Source organism: Odocoileus virginianus, chromosome 18 (genome assembly GCF_023699985.2).
Source record: "Odocoileus virginianus isolate 20LAN1187 ecotype Illinois chromosome 18, Ovbor_1.2, whole genome shotgun sequence".
NCBI lineage: Eukaryota > Metazoa > Chordata > Mammalia > Artiodactyla > Cervidae > Odocoileus > Odocoileus virginianus.
In genome coordinates this window covers 31475836-31490056 of record NC_069691.1, presented here as the reverse complement: position 1 = coordinate 31490056, position 14221 = coordinate 31475836, and the positions used below count along the sequence as shown (strand labels likewise).

The 14221-nt window shown below is 41.4% G+C and overlaps 1 long non-coding RNA gene across 3 annotated transcripts in view; it reads right to left on the bottom strand.

The window, feature by feature from the left end:
* The window catches only part of LOC139039504 (uncharacterized), a 30315-nt gene extending 19011 nt beyond the window's left edge, over positions 1–11304 (bottom strand). For all 3 annotated transcript variants that reach the window (XR_011492811.1, XR_011492809.1, XR_011492810.1), the window contains exon 1: positions 10862–11304. This is a non-coding gene — a long non-coding RNA (uncharacterized lncRNA). The remainder of the gene's footprint in view (positions 1–10861) is intronic.
* Between the last annotated feature and the right edge of the window lie 2917 nt (positions 11305–14221).

The window sequence follows — 14221 nt, the reverse complement described above, 5'->3', positions numbered from 1 at the left end:
CCCAGTCGTTTCCCTCCTTGAAGCTGGCTGTAATACTGCATGTTCTCCGGTAGGTGGCAACATTCACAAACAGAATTCAGGCAATTCTGTTGCTATGCTCAGCAGGACAGCATCCCTAAAGAGAGGCACAGATGCCCTGAGCTGCTACCTCCACTGATCTTGTTCACTAATTAGAAACATTTGCTTCCTTGGAGTCACAAAAATGTTCCCACTATTATTCTGTTTTGTAAGGGGAAACAATCCGAGTTGTTATTTAAGTGATTCCATTTTCCAGCCCTCACAAACTTAGAAGATCAGAAGGGATCAAAACAGAGCTCTCCTTTATCATGTTTTTTTTCAAGGATTTAGGGGGGAAAAAAAAATCATGATTTTTTTTTTTTCAATTTTGGTATGAGAATTTTATTTTTTCAAGATGCTACTGCTGCTGAAATTGTGTACAGGAATCTTTATCATTAAAAACAACGAGAAGGAGAGAATGTCTTTAAAAACATGGTTAGATTGCTAATTGAAAACAAAGACATTAAAAACTGGACATACTGTTCAGAATTCATTTTCTCTTTAACCAGAAAATTTGAGAGTTGGTTGCTTTATGCAATGGAGAAGTTGATACATAACCCGGGTACATTTGGTACCCAGACTTTTCTAGAATAATGACAGAGGCATTGTACTTATTTAAGACCACTCTTCCTCTGAGTTCATACGTTATTTGTTGCCAGTGACTAAGGCATCTTCCTTGGAAAATAAGTGTACTCCCTTTTTCTTGTGTTCCTCCGGAACTTTGGTTCACCCGTGTGAATTTTGTTTCCTGTGGCAAGTTATTCTTGGATCACCTATTCCCTAATGTCACTTTCCCTCAAACTTTATTCATGTATGTTTACAAAATGCAGGCATTATAAGGAAATGAGACTGAATTTTAGCAAATGAATTGAAATGTGTACTTCTGAATATGCATTGGGCTTCCCTGGTGGCTCAGAAGTTAAAGAAACTGCCCGTAATTGTGTTTTTCAGAGAAGCTGTGGAATGCCATGTATTTATTTTAATGTGGCTTTAAAAAACACCTCTTTTGTCTTATTTCAGAGCCTGTTGTAATGGGATAAGATCTGTTCTGGGGTCATTCCATGGGTCCTGAGTTTTTAATTCTGTACCTGTCTTTCACAATCTTGTGTTGTTCAAATGGTATTTACCTCATGAGCTTTGTATCACCCTATTTTCTTTCTAGTTAGGGTTTGCTGGGTTTGTCATTTGATTCTTGAATCTCCACAGCTTCTGGACTACACAAGCCACTCTTTGAACATAATTTGATTTTTTTTTAAAGAATAACTGTGCATTGTTTTATAACAGTGTTGTTTTCAAAGTCAGAATTTATTTTATGGACTATGAGAGGGCAGACCCTCAAAGTTGGCAGGGTTGTTTCAACAATGAAAATGTGTTTGTGAAAATTAAAAAACAGAAAGAAAATATGAAGATGTAGCTAGATATGCAGCCTAAACATTCAGAAGTTTCCAATGCAACAAGCTCCTTTTCCATTAGAACAATTCTCTGGTGGGGTTAATTGCTTGTGTAGTCAGTTTTGGCATCATTATAATTTGTTGTTCCAAGTCATGCTATGGACTAGAGCATTCTGTGCCTTTTGCTCAGCTCGAACGAGGCAATTTACACTTCATTGTTCAGGATGAAAGTGGATGTCCAATTAAAAAGTTGTGCATCAACCAAAAAGAAAAGGGAGGGAGAGAGAAATAGCTGCTGCTGAGTAAGGGAAGCTGAAAGACAATAGTTTATTAAATTTCCTTCCAAGAGCATGCTGCGGGGGTTTTGTGTGTGTGTGTGTTTGAAAGGTTAAAACAGAGTCAGTTCATATTAACCTTTGCTCAGAGGAACTCTTTCCTTAAACTTGCAGTGTGGTTCCAGCCAGCGCAGAGTCTGCCTCTGACACACTCTGGCCCTTCACCTCAGGACTTGCCCAGGGTCAGGAGCGTGTTCGTTGAGAATGAGCATACCTACGCGGTGGAAGAGACCATTGCAGCCTGATGTGCAAAACTCAGAAAACAGTATACGGTTTTACTCCTTTCCAATTTCCTTGTCACAAAGGCATTGACAAAAACGCTGAACCAGATGTGTTGAGAGAGTGGTCTCTTTTCTGCCACGTCTGTTTCTTTTAATCTGGCTGTCCTTTTTCTGCTGGTCCAACTCTGTTTGACTTTAGCACTAATCACTGTATCAAAGTAATCTGTTTGTAGGACATAGATTAAGTTAACTTAAAAATGCCTTCCAATACACTGTCAGTTCAGTTCAGTTCAGTCGCTCAGTCATGTCCGACTCTTTGCGACCCCATGAATCACAGCACACCAGGCCTCCCTGTCCATCACCAACTCCCGGAGTCTACTCACACTCATGCCCATCAAGTCAGTGATGCCATCCAGCCATCTCATCCTCTGTCGTCCCCTTCTCCTCCTGTCCTCAATCCCTCCTAGCATCAGGGTCTTTTCCACTGAGTCAACTCTTCACATAAGGTGGCCAAAGTACTGGAGTTTCAGCTTCAGCATCAGTCCTTCCAATGAACACCCAGGACTGATCTCCTTCAGGATGGACTGGTTGGATCTCCTTGCAGTCCAAGGGACTCTCAAGAGTCTTCTCCGACACCACAGTTCAAAAGCATCAATTCTTCGGCACTCAGCTTTCTTCACGGTCCAACTCTCACATCCATACATGACCACTGGAAAAACCATAGCCTTGACCAGATGGACCCCTGTTGGCAAAGTAATGTCTCTGCTTTTAATATGCTATCTAGGTTGGTCATAACTTTCTTTCCAAGGAGTAAGCGTCTTTTAATTTCATGGCTGCAATCACCATCTACAGTGATTTTGGAGCCCAAAAAAATGAAGTCTGACACTGTTTCCACTGTCTCCCCATCTATTTCCCATGAGGTGATGGGACCAGATGCCATGATCTAGGTGCAGACAAATATTATTTGATTCCACTTATACTAGCTACTTAGAATAGTCAAATTCATAGAGTCAGAAAGTACACTGGTAGATGCCAGGGCTGGGGAGGGGAAGAGGCATAGACTTAGTGTTTCATGGGGAAGGAGTTTTAGTTTAGGAAAGTGAAAAATTTGGGAGATGAATGATGGTGAGAGTTGCACGGCAATGTGAATGGACTCAACGCCACTGAACTGTACAGTTAAATATGGTCAAAATTGTATGTTTTACATTATGTGACTTTTACCACAGAAAACATTAAAAAAGTAATTCATGTTTATATATAAACATAATGAAATAGGACTAAAAATTTATAAAGAAAAAGCACTCCTCTTTTTGCTTCCTCACACCCTCTATCCCAGGCTCCCTGAAAGTGATCATATTAAACTCTTTTAGCTATTGCTTTTAGTATTTATTATACTATTTCTAACTCATATGCTTATACTGATATTTTTCTTAATTTGAATACTATTCTTTTACTGTGGATGAGGCTTTAACTACCTTTCTCCTCCATCCCCATCACTTGCTCTGCCTGTGTCCCCTTCCTCATAATCTCTTTATGTCCAAATTTGGGGTTAAATCAATGCTCAGTGTTTACACAGTTCTGACCATATCAGTTGTTCAGTGCAGAAGCAAGTAGTGTTTGATGATCAAATTTCCTTTCATGTCTAACTTTTTAATCCTGATATTAATAATTGCCTTATTTTAAAAACCTTGAATAGCCAAAGCAATCATGAGAAAGACTGAAACTGGAGGAAACAACCTGCCTGACTTCAGGCTCTACTACAAAGCCACAGTCATCAAGACAGTGTGGTACTGGCCCAAAGACAGAAATATAGATCAATGGAACAAAACAGAAGCCCAGAGATAAATCCACACACCTATGGACACCTTATCTTTGATGAAGGAGGCAAGAATCTACAATGGAGAAAAGACAATCTCTTTAACAAGTGGTGCTGGGAAAACTGGTCAACCACCTGTAAAAGAATGAAACTAGAACACTCTAACACCATACACAAAAATAAACTCAAAATCGATAAAGATCTAAATGTAAGACCAGAAACTATAAAACTCCTAGAAAAAAACATAGGCAAAACACTCTCTGACATAAATCACAGCAGGATCCTCTCTGACCCACCTCCCAGAGTAATGGAAATAAAAGCAAAAATAAACAAATGGGATATAATTAAACTTAAAAGCTTTTGCACAACAAAGGAAACTATAAGCAAGGTGAAAAGACAGACTTCAGAATGGGAGAAAATAATACCAAGTGAAGCAACTGACAAAGAATTAATCTCAAAAATATACAAACAGCTCATGCAGCTCAACACCAGAAAAATAAATGACCCAACCAAAAAATGGGCAAAGAGCTAAACAGACATTTCTCCAAAGAAGACATACTGATGGATAACAAACACATGAAAAGATGTTCAACATCACTCATTATCAGAAAAATGCAAATTGAAACCACAGTGTGGTACCATCTCACGCTGGTCAAAATGGCTGCTATCAAAAAGTCTACAAATAATAAATGCTGGAGAGGGGGTGGAGAAAAGGGAATCCTCTTACATTGTTGATGGGAATGCAAACTAGTACAGCCACTATGGAGAACAGTGTGGAGATTCCTTAAAAAACTGGAAATAGAACTGTCATATGACCCAGCAATCCCACTGTTGGCCATACACGCCCTAGTGTTCATCGCAGCACTGTTTACAATAGCTAGGACATTGAAGCAACCTAGATGTCCATTGGCAGATGAATGGATAAGAAAGCTGTGGTCCATATACACAGTGGAATATTACTCAGCTATTAAAAAGAATGCACTTGAATCACTACTAATGAGGTGGATGAAACTGGAGCCTATTATAAAGTGTGAAGTAAGTCAGAAAGAAAAACACCAATACAGTATATTAATGCATATACATGGAATTTAGAAAGATGGTAACGATGACCCTATATGCGAGACAGCAAAAGAGACACAGATATAAAGAACAAACTTTTGGACTCTTTGGGAGAAGGCAAGGGTGGGATGATTTTTGAGAATAGCATTAAAGCATGTATATTACCATATGTGAAATAGATGACCAGTCCAAGTTTGATGCATGAAACAGGGCACTCAAAGCCTGGGTGTACTGGGACAACCCAGAGGGACGGGATGGGGAGGGAGGTGGGAGGCAGGGTTCAGGATGGGGGACAAATGTACACCCGTGGCTGATTCATGTCAGTGTATGGCAAAAACCACCACAATATTTGTAAAGTAATTAGCCTCCAATTAAAATAAATAAGTTAATTTGAAAAAATAATTGCCTTATTTTTTCATTGCCTTACTTTTCTACATACACATTAATAATTTGTTTTCCAAGTATATCAACAGACTTGTCAAACATCTGTCAACAATTTTTTGTTAAACACTCAAAGCAGTTGAAAGTAATCTATGGGTCCCATTTCCTCTTCTCACCCACCACCTTACCTTCCCCAGATTTCTGATTCACCAGACCCTGGAGAGTTTGCTCTGTGGGCCAGCGATACAGGAGTCACTGAGGCGCATCTCTGGGCTTAGGACACTGTTTTCCAGATCCCATACTTTTCCTATCCCTTGATTTTCTGAAGTTCAGCCTTGCTTGAGAAGCATATTTTTTTGAGTTATTGGGCAGTCTGAAAATGTCTTTATTCCATTCCACACATTGATTAATTAACGTTTAGTCACTAAGCCGTGTCCAGCTCTTTTGCGATCCCATGGGCTGCAGCCTGCTAGGCTCCTCTGTCCATGGGATTTCCCAGGCGAGAATACTGGAGTGGGTTGCTATGCCTTCCTTGAAGGGATCTTCCCAACCTAGGGATCAAACCATTTCTCCTGACAGTTTGACTTAATTTAGGATTATGTCCCCACCTGCCAGGATTTTGAAGGCCTTGTTTACTGTTTCTGATCATCTATTTTTTTCCTCTCCAGCTTTATCAAGGTGCTATGCTCAGTCGCTTTAGTCGTGTCTGACTCTTTGCAACCCTGTGGACTGTAGCCTGCCAGGCTCCAATGTCCATGAGATTCTCCAGGCAAGAATACTGGAGTGGGTTGCCATTTCCTCCTCCAGGGGATCTTCCTGACCCAGGAATCAAACCCACATCTCCTGCAGGTGGATTCTTTACCACTAAGCCATAGGGGAAGCCTGGTATAACCAAGGTATAACTGACAAATAAAATTGTTAAGATATTTAAAGTGCATAAAGTAATGATTTGATGTACGTATATATTGTGACTGGACTTCTCCCCATTGAGTTAATTAACACATCTATCATTCAGCTATTTACCTGTCTTTTTCTTTGGTGAGAAAATTCTATTCTCTTAGCAAGATAATCTAGTTTTAATAATCTGTTTAGAAATTAGATGCTATTCCAATTTCCATTTTCTTTGTGAGTTATTATGTTGTGAAATCTGTGTAATCGCTTAGAATTTTGTTTATCTTTGGTATTCTAAAATTTCATGGCAATGTGTTTTTATGTGGGTTTTTAATAATTTATTTTATGTGCACTTGTGGGGTTTTTTTTTTAGCATGAAGACCCCTGTCCTTCAGTTTTCGAAAATTCTTCAATTTTATTTCCTTAGTATTTCTTTCTCTGTTCTCTCAGTCCAGAACTTCCATTAACTGGTTAGTGAATCTCAGTTCTAATTTTGATTAAAATTAGTAGCCAATTTTAATTTTTTTTTAATCTTCTATACTATTATCCTTGGCTTTAAGGATTTTTCCTTCTTCCATGTGGTCCACACAGGCATATTCAAAGACTTAAGAAAGATGTGTAAATCTCACCTCATCTGAGAGCCCTTTTTCCTTTAATGTCTAACAAGGTTACTTGAATACTTCAAAACCATTGCCTGTAGAAATCTATCCGGCAAATTCGCAAGGAACTCACATTCTGATGATCTTCTCTGACAAGTGCATTTGTGTTTTTCTTTAACCTATGCTGCTATAGTCTAGATGTGAAATGCAGATCTCCTCAGATTCCCCAAACTGCTCTCATATAAAGCACCTGTAAGCAGAATTTATTTTAGTGAATTCAGATGAAGTGAGTTATTTAAATGGAGTTTGAATGAGACTGAGTTTGAGCTGATTCAGGCATTGAATTAAGAGGGGTTTTAACTGAGTGGAGACAGAGTCGGGAAAACTTTGATCTGAGTAGAGTTTGATTTGGGCAGAGATCGAATTGAGAAAAGGTCGAGTTGTGTAGAGACCGAGTTTTCTAAAGCTTGAGTTCTGCAGAGAATTAATTGAACAGTTTGATAGAAGATTTGGGTGACATGAACTTGGGATCATATTTCATAGAGTAAACACACTAAAGGTCTATAGTAAATTCTCTAAAATGTTTTTGGGTTCCTCCTCTTTTTTTTAACCTTTTCTTTTCGGCTGTCTGGGTCTTCGTTGCTGTGTGGCTTTTCTCTCGTGTGGCAAGAGGGGGGCTACTCTCTAGCTGTGGTGCCTGGGCTTCTCACTGTACTGGCTTTTCTTATTGCAGAACACAGACTCCGGGCACGTGGGCTTCAGTAGCTGCGGCTCCCGGCGCGAGAGCGCAGGCTCAGTGGTTGTGGATCACGGGCTTAGTTGCTCCCTGGCATGTGGGATCTTCCCAGATCAGGGATCAAACCCATGTCTCCTGCATTGGCAGGAGGATTCTTTACCACTGAGCCGCCAGGGAAGCCTGGGTTCCTCAGTTTGGGGGGCATCTTTTGGTTCACTCCTTATGGAAAAGGGAAGAAAGAGCTTCATCGTCAGTTATTCTCCTGGTTCTGCTCTCTCCCTTTCTTTCTCTCCTCCCCTCCTCCTGCTCATTCTAAAACAACAAATTCCTTTTCAAGTTTCCCCAGAGCAGTTTCATGATCTTCTGTGACAGCCTGATCCTTCCTGTCTCAACAAGGCAAGTGCTCGTCCAAGTTTCTCAAGAGACTTTTGAGTCGTACAAATGGAGAGAGAAATGGCAACCCACTCCAGTGTTCTTGCCTGGAGAATTCTTTGGACGGAAGGGCCTGGTGGGCTGCAGTTCACGAGGTCGCAGAGAGTTGGATACTACAGAAACGGCTGACACACATTGATCGCTACAAAGGTATGTTAAAATCGGTAAAATGATACATTTTTTTCCCCACTGTTACCTTTTTAGTTAAACTAGTGATAAATTTTAAAATGCTCCTCTTTTTTTTGGAGTACATTGCATTGAAGGCTGGGAGTATATTCGTCACTATTGACATGGAGAACAAAAAGGAAAACAAGGTTTGCTCATTGGAAAACGCAAAGATGTGCTTGTATATGAGCCCGTACATTGGTGTAGTTCTCTGTGATTCCAATAAATGAACTGGTCAAAATGGCAATGGTGAAAGTGAAAGTGGAGTCGCTCAGTCGTGTCTGACTCTTTGCGACCCCATGGACTGTAGCCTACCAGGCTCCTCCGTCCATGGGATTCTCCAGCCAAGAATACTGGAGTGGGGTGCCATTTCCTTCTCCAGGGGATCTTCCCAACCCAGGGATCGAACCCGTGTCTCCCACATTGGAGACAGACGCTTTAACCTCTGAGCCTCCAGGGAAGCCCAAAAAAGTTTATTTTAAAGCAAATGTGGCAAATTGACTCTGATGAAAAGATGCCGCTATACGGTTCTGTCACAACCTCACCCACATAAATCTCTCCACATGAAGTTACGAAATTCCATTTGGTGAGCATATAAAGAGCCAAGATGACATTTCCCACCTTAGATCTAACGTTTCAGAGCAAATTAAGATAACAGGCACTGAATGTTTACTAAGTGCTAGAGAGAAACGTTGCGTGAGTCACAAGCCTGTCCTTCAGGGAAGTTGGGAATTTTATTAGTGAAATGACACATAAATAGAAATAATTTTTAGATAATAAGACAGAGCATGAATTTATGCAGGGATGAAATTGTAGGGTAAAGCTCTGTTATGGGATTTTGGAGAAGGGAAGGTTGTTAGGGTTTTTAGTGAGACTGAAGGCCTGTATGAGCAGGCTGGCCCTTCACCTCTGCCCCTACAGGAGTGTTAGGCTTATCAGGTGAGAAGAGTGTCGGGGAAGGGTTGAGTGAAGTTGAAAAAAACAAGGAGATAGATGGTAGAGGAGAATTTCTTGGGGAAGACTCGCAGCTGAGGTCAGTTAGGAAAGGAGGCATTGATGAGTTCTAGGCAGAAAAGGCTGGATTTTGGCTCCCTGAGAAGTAGCTGCTCAGGTATGACTGTACATGAAGAACAAAGAAGGAGCAAATTGTTTAACTCTGAATCCATTTTCCTGGTTACAGTGTTCTTCATTTGCTTCTACATGCTTACAATTCTTTCTCAGCAGAAAGAGGGAGAATTTTTTTTTTTTTTTTTACTTTTTCAGTGATGTGAAGGGGAAAAAAAACTTAAGAACTTTAATTTGTTTTGTATATATGGATTAAAATAAAAATGGGATTTTTGCCTGGCTGTGTCTCCTAAACTGCCAGCCCACCTGGAAAGGAAACCACTGTAAAACTTATTTTTTTTCTTCAGGAAGAGCAGGCTTGTGAAGCTGATTCCCTGTGGTTGATGAAGTCTCAGTAAAGCTGCTGGTGCCATCAAAGATCATCTTTGATTACTTATCCAAGTGAGAAAGCCTCTTCTGCTAGCTGCCTTCTTTTGTGTATATCCAGGTATTTCTGTAACAAAATTTTTTTTTCCTATGGAAAAGGATTGAAGTATACCTGCAATTGAGTTTCAGTTATTTTAGACAAGCCTGGCTGACTGAGGAGGAAGGAGATGGTCAGAGGAACCAGATGGTAGGAAAGGATGCCCATTTTGACCTTCAGATAGATAGGTTTGACCTTCAGAGGCTCTCAGAGCTCTTACTTTAAAAAAAATGGAGTATGGTTGACTTACAATGTTGTGTTAGTTTCAGGTGTACAACAAAGTGAATCAGTTATACATATACACGCATCCAATCTTTTTAAAGATTCTTTCCCCATATAGGTCATTACAGAGTACTAAGTAGAGTTCCCTATTCTATGGGGGTGTGTGTGCATGCTTAGTTGCTCGGTTTTTTCCGATTCTTTTGTAACCCCATGAGCCTGCCAGGCTCCTCTGTGCATGGGATTCTCCAGGCAAGAATACTGGAGTGGGTTGCCATTTCCTTCTCTGGGGATCTTCCTGACCCAGGGATCAAACTCTGGTTTCCCACATTGCGGGTGTATTCTTTACCATCTGAGCCACCAGGGAAGCCCCCTATATTATACAGTCGTTCTTATTAGTTATCTATGCTATATGTAGTGTGTAAGAGCTCTTATTTCTGGAGAACCCACCACATATTTTAATAAGTGAAAACTCACCTATATTCTATGATAAATGTCTTTATATGGAAATAGTATTTGAGTTGGTATAATGCTATGTGTAGTGAACATTTTAGTGGAATATTCATTTTAATTGCTGCAGGGTTGAAAAAGTATCTGGGGACAAATAAAGACTTTTTTGATCTCTGTTAGGTCTCAACATTTTCACAGGCTAGTCGTTGGACAGCTTGTAGGCTGTGGGCACTATGTCTCCAGGGCACTGTGACCCTGAGGGGGGGTGGTCACTCAGAGCGGACCTAGAGGACTGATGTCCCAATTGAGACTGGGCAAGCAGCTTAGGGACTCAGGGCTGCTTGTTGTTGAGACAGAAACTATGCTCTTGTGTTCTTATTCCAACCACGAACCTGCTGAACGCCTATCCTTCCTCTAAAACCCATCCCAGCTCTACTACTCTGACTTCCCATGGGCACCCCGGGGAGAAAGCGGAGAGATGGCTGCCGCGTGTCTGATCTGAGAAGCCCCGTTCACCTGGCCCTTCGGCCTGTGCCCTCCTCAGCCCCAATCCCTGACCACGTGGTGGAAAGCGAGCCTACCTTGCCTTCTCAGTACTCCAGAGATCCGCTGTTTCCACGCAGCCAGATTGAGAGCCGGGGGCAGCCCCGCGGGGACACGCGTGGAGCCAGAGGCGCTCTTTCCAGTCCTTCAGTACAGCTGCGCTGTCATGCAGGGAGGCGTGGGCTCCGAATGACCTCGGTGGAAGAGAAGTGCTAGCCGGAGCTGACTCCTGAGTACACCGGAGATGCTGTCTGAAGAACTGCAGGAAGAATTGCAAGGAATTTTGCAAAGGACTGCTTGAGCAGTGTGGCTAGGCGTTTTGCCCTCCACACTGCGGTACTGTAGGCCCTCTTGCCCTCCGTATATCCTGGTTCAGCATCCTGGGATTCAGGCAGCTGGGGATGGAAAATATTAGGGGGAGAAAAAAGCTCTAGAAAGGTTCAAAAAGCAAAACTTGAGCTTGCCAGATGCCAGCAACTATTTATTCCCCTTGTAGGAGATATTCTAAGTAATCTAGAGATGATTTTGGGTATGCGGAGGAGGTGTGTAGTTTATATGCAAAGACTATGCCATTTTATAAAAGGGACTTGAGCACCCTGCAGAGTTTGGTATGTGAGGGGGTCCTGGATCCATTTCCCCCATTGATACCCCAGGATGACTATGTCGGTGCTGATGAGACCTCGGGTGTGTCCATAGGCTGATGAGGTTGGGGTTCATTCAGGTGCTTCCACAAGCCTTCTTTCCTCCTAGCACTTCCAGCTCACTCATTCATCAGGCAAGCTTCACATTAGGTGTTAGCAGCCCAGTTGAAGGGTCCAAGTGCCTTACCTTTAAATTACTCCTGAATCCATGGGAGGAGCTGTGTGTGTAAGACCATGCAGTGGGCTTACCAGCGGAGTGGCTCCTAACACTGCCTGGGTGGGGGAGTGGTGGTCAAGGAGGGCTTCCAAGAGGAGGTTTGAGTTGGGTTTTAAAGGAAGAACAGGAATTCAGCAGGTTGGTGGTTGGAACAAGTGCACAGGAGCACAGTTTCCTCTTAACAACAAATACATTAACAATCTGAAACGAATACAATATTATAAATCAACTATTTGTTGTTGTTGAGTTGCTAAGTTGGTTCTGACTCTCTTGCCCCATGTCCCTGCTAGGCTTCTCTGTTCGTGGGATTTCCCTGGTAAGAATACTAGAGTAGTTGCTATTTCCTTCTCCAAGGGATCTTCTTTTAAATTTATTTATTTTTTAATTGAAGGATAATTGCTTTACAGAATTTTGTTGTTTTCTGTCAAACCTCAACATGAATCAGCCATAGGTATACATATATCCCTTCCTTCCTGAAGCTCCCTCCCATCTTCCTCCCCGTCCCACCCCTCTAGGTTGATACAGAGCCCCTGTTTGAGTTTCCTGAGACATACAGCTAATTCCCATTGGCTATCTATTTTACATATGGTAATATAAGTTTCCATGTTACTCTTTCCATACATCTCACCCTCTCCTCTCCTCTCCCCATGTCCATAAGTCTGTTCTCTATGTCTGTTTCTCCATTCAATTCAGTTCATTTCAGTTCAGTTGCTCAGTCATGTCCGACTCTTTGCAACCCCATGAACCGCAGCACGCCAGGCCACCCTGTCCATCATCAACTCCCGGAGGCCACCCAAACCCATGTCCATTGAGTCGGTGATGCCATCTAACCATCTCATCCTCTGCCATCCCCTTCTCCTCCTGCCCTCAATCTTTCCCAGCATCAGGGTCTTTTCAAATGAGTCAGCTCTTCACATCAGGTGGCCAAAATACTGGAGTTTCAGCATCAAAATCAGTCCTACCAATGAACACCCAGGACTGACCTCCTTTAGGATGGACTGGTTGGATCTCCTTGCAGTCCAAGGGACCCTCAAGTGTCCTCTCCAACACCACAGTTCAAAAGCATCAATTCTTCGGTGCTCAGCTTTCTTTATAGTCCAACTCTCACATCCATACATGACCACTGGAAAAACCATAGCCTTGACTAGACAGACCTTTGTTAACAAAGTAATGTCTCTGCTTTTTAATATGCTGTCTAGGTTGGTCATAACTTTCCTTCCAAGGGGTAAGTGTCTTTTAATTTCCATTGCTGCCCTGCAAATAAATCTTCTTGACCCAGGGATAGAACTGGTGTCTCCCACGTTGGCAGGCAGATTCTTTACCTTTGAGTCACCTTAGAAGCCCAGCTATACATCAATTTAAAAGAAGTGTGTTGAAACTTTCAGCCGGTGCCTGGCATTTTTCTAAACACTTTACAGACATTATCTCACTTTATCAGAGCCCATAGACTAGAAGCTGCTTGGAAGTAAATGTTGAGTGGAACTGTATTTTGGTGTTTACCCTAGCTTTTTTCTTGGATCCTTTTATTTTTTACTTTATTTATTTATGGTTGTTTTTAAAATTGAAATATAGCTGATTTACAATGTTGTGTTCATTTCTGGTGTATAACAAAGTGATTCAGTTAAACACGCACATACACACACGTATATATATTCTTTTTATATTCTTTTCCATTATAGTTTATTATAAGATATTGAATACAGTTCTCTGTGCTATACAGTAGGGCCTTATTGTTTATTTTGTGTGTGTGTGTGTGTGTGTGTGTGTATGTATCTGTTAATCCCAAACTACTAATTTCTCCTCCCTCACTGCCTCTCTTTCCCTTTGGTAACCATGAAAGTGAAAGGTGCTCAGTCATGTCTGACTCTTTGCAACCCCATGGACTATACAGTCCATGGAATTCTCCAGGCCAGAACACTGGAGTGGGTAGCCTTTCCCTTCTCCAGGGGATCTTCCCAATTTAGGAATCAAACCGAGGTCCCTGCATTGCAGGTGGATTCTTTACCAACTGAGCTATGAGGGAAGCCATGTTTGCTTTTTATGTAGATGAGCCTGCTTCTGTTTTTAAATAAGTTCATTTGTATCATATTTTGGATTCCACGTGTAAGTGACATATATGATATTTGCTTTCTCTGTCTGACTTATAGTATGATAATCTCTAGGTCCATCCATGTTGCTGCAAATGGCATTATTTCATTCTTTTTTATGGCTGAGTAATATTTCTTTGTATACATGTACCACCATTCATCTGTTTTGGACACTTAGGTTGCTTCCATGTCTTGGCTTTCATAACTAGTGTTGCTAGGAATACTGGGGGGCATGTATCTTTTCAAATTAGAGTTTTCTGATATTCCCAAGAGTAAGATTGCTGGACCACATGATAATTCTGTATTAAGTTTAAGAAACTTCCATACTGCTCTTCATAGTGGCTGTACCAATTAACATTGCCACCAACAGTATAGGAGGATTCCCTTTTCTCCATACCCTCTCTGGCATTTATTATTTATAGACTTTTTGGTGGCAGCCATTCATTGTACTTT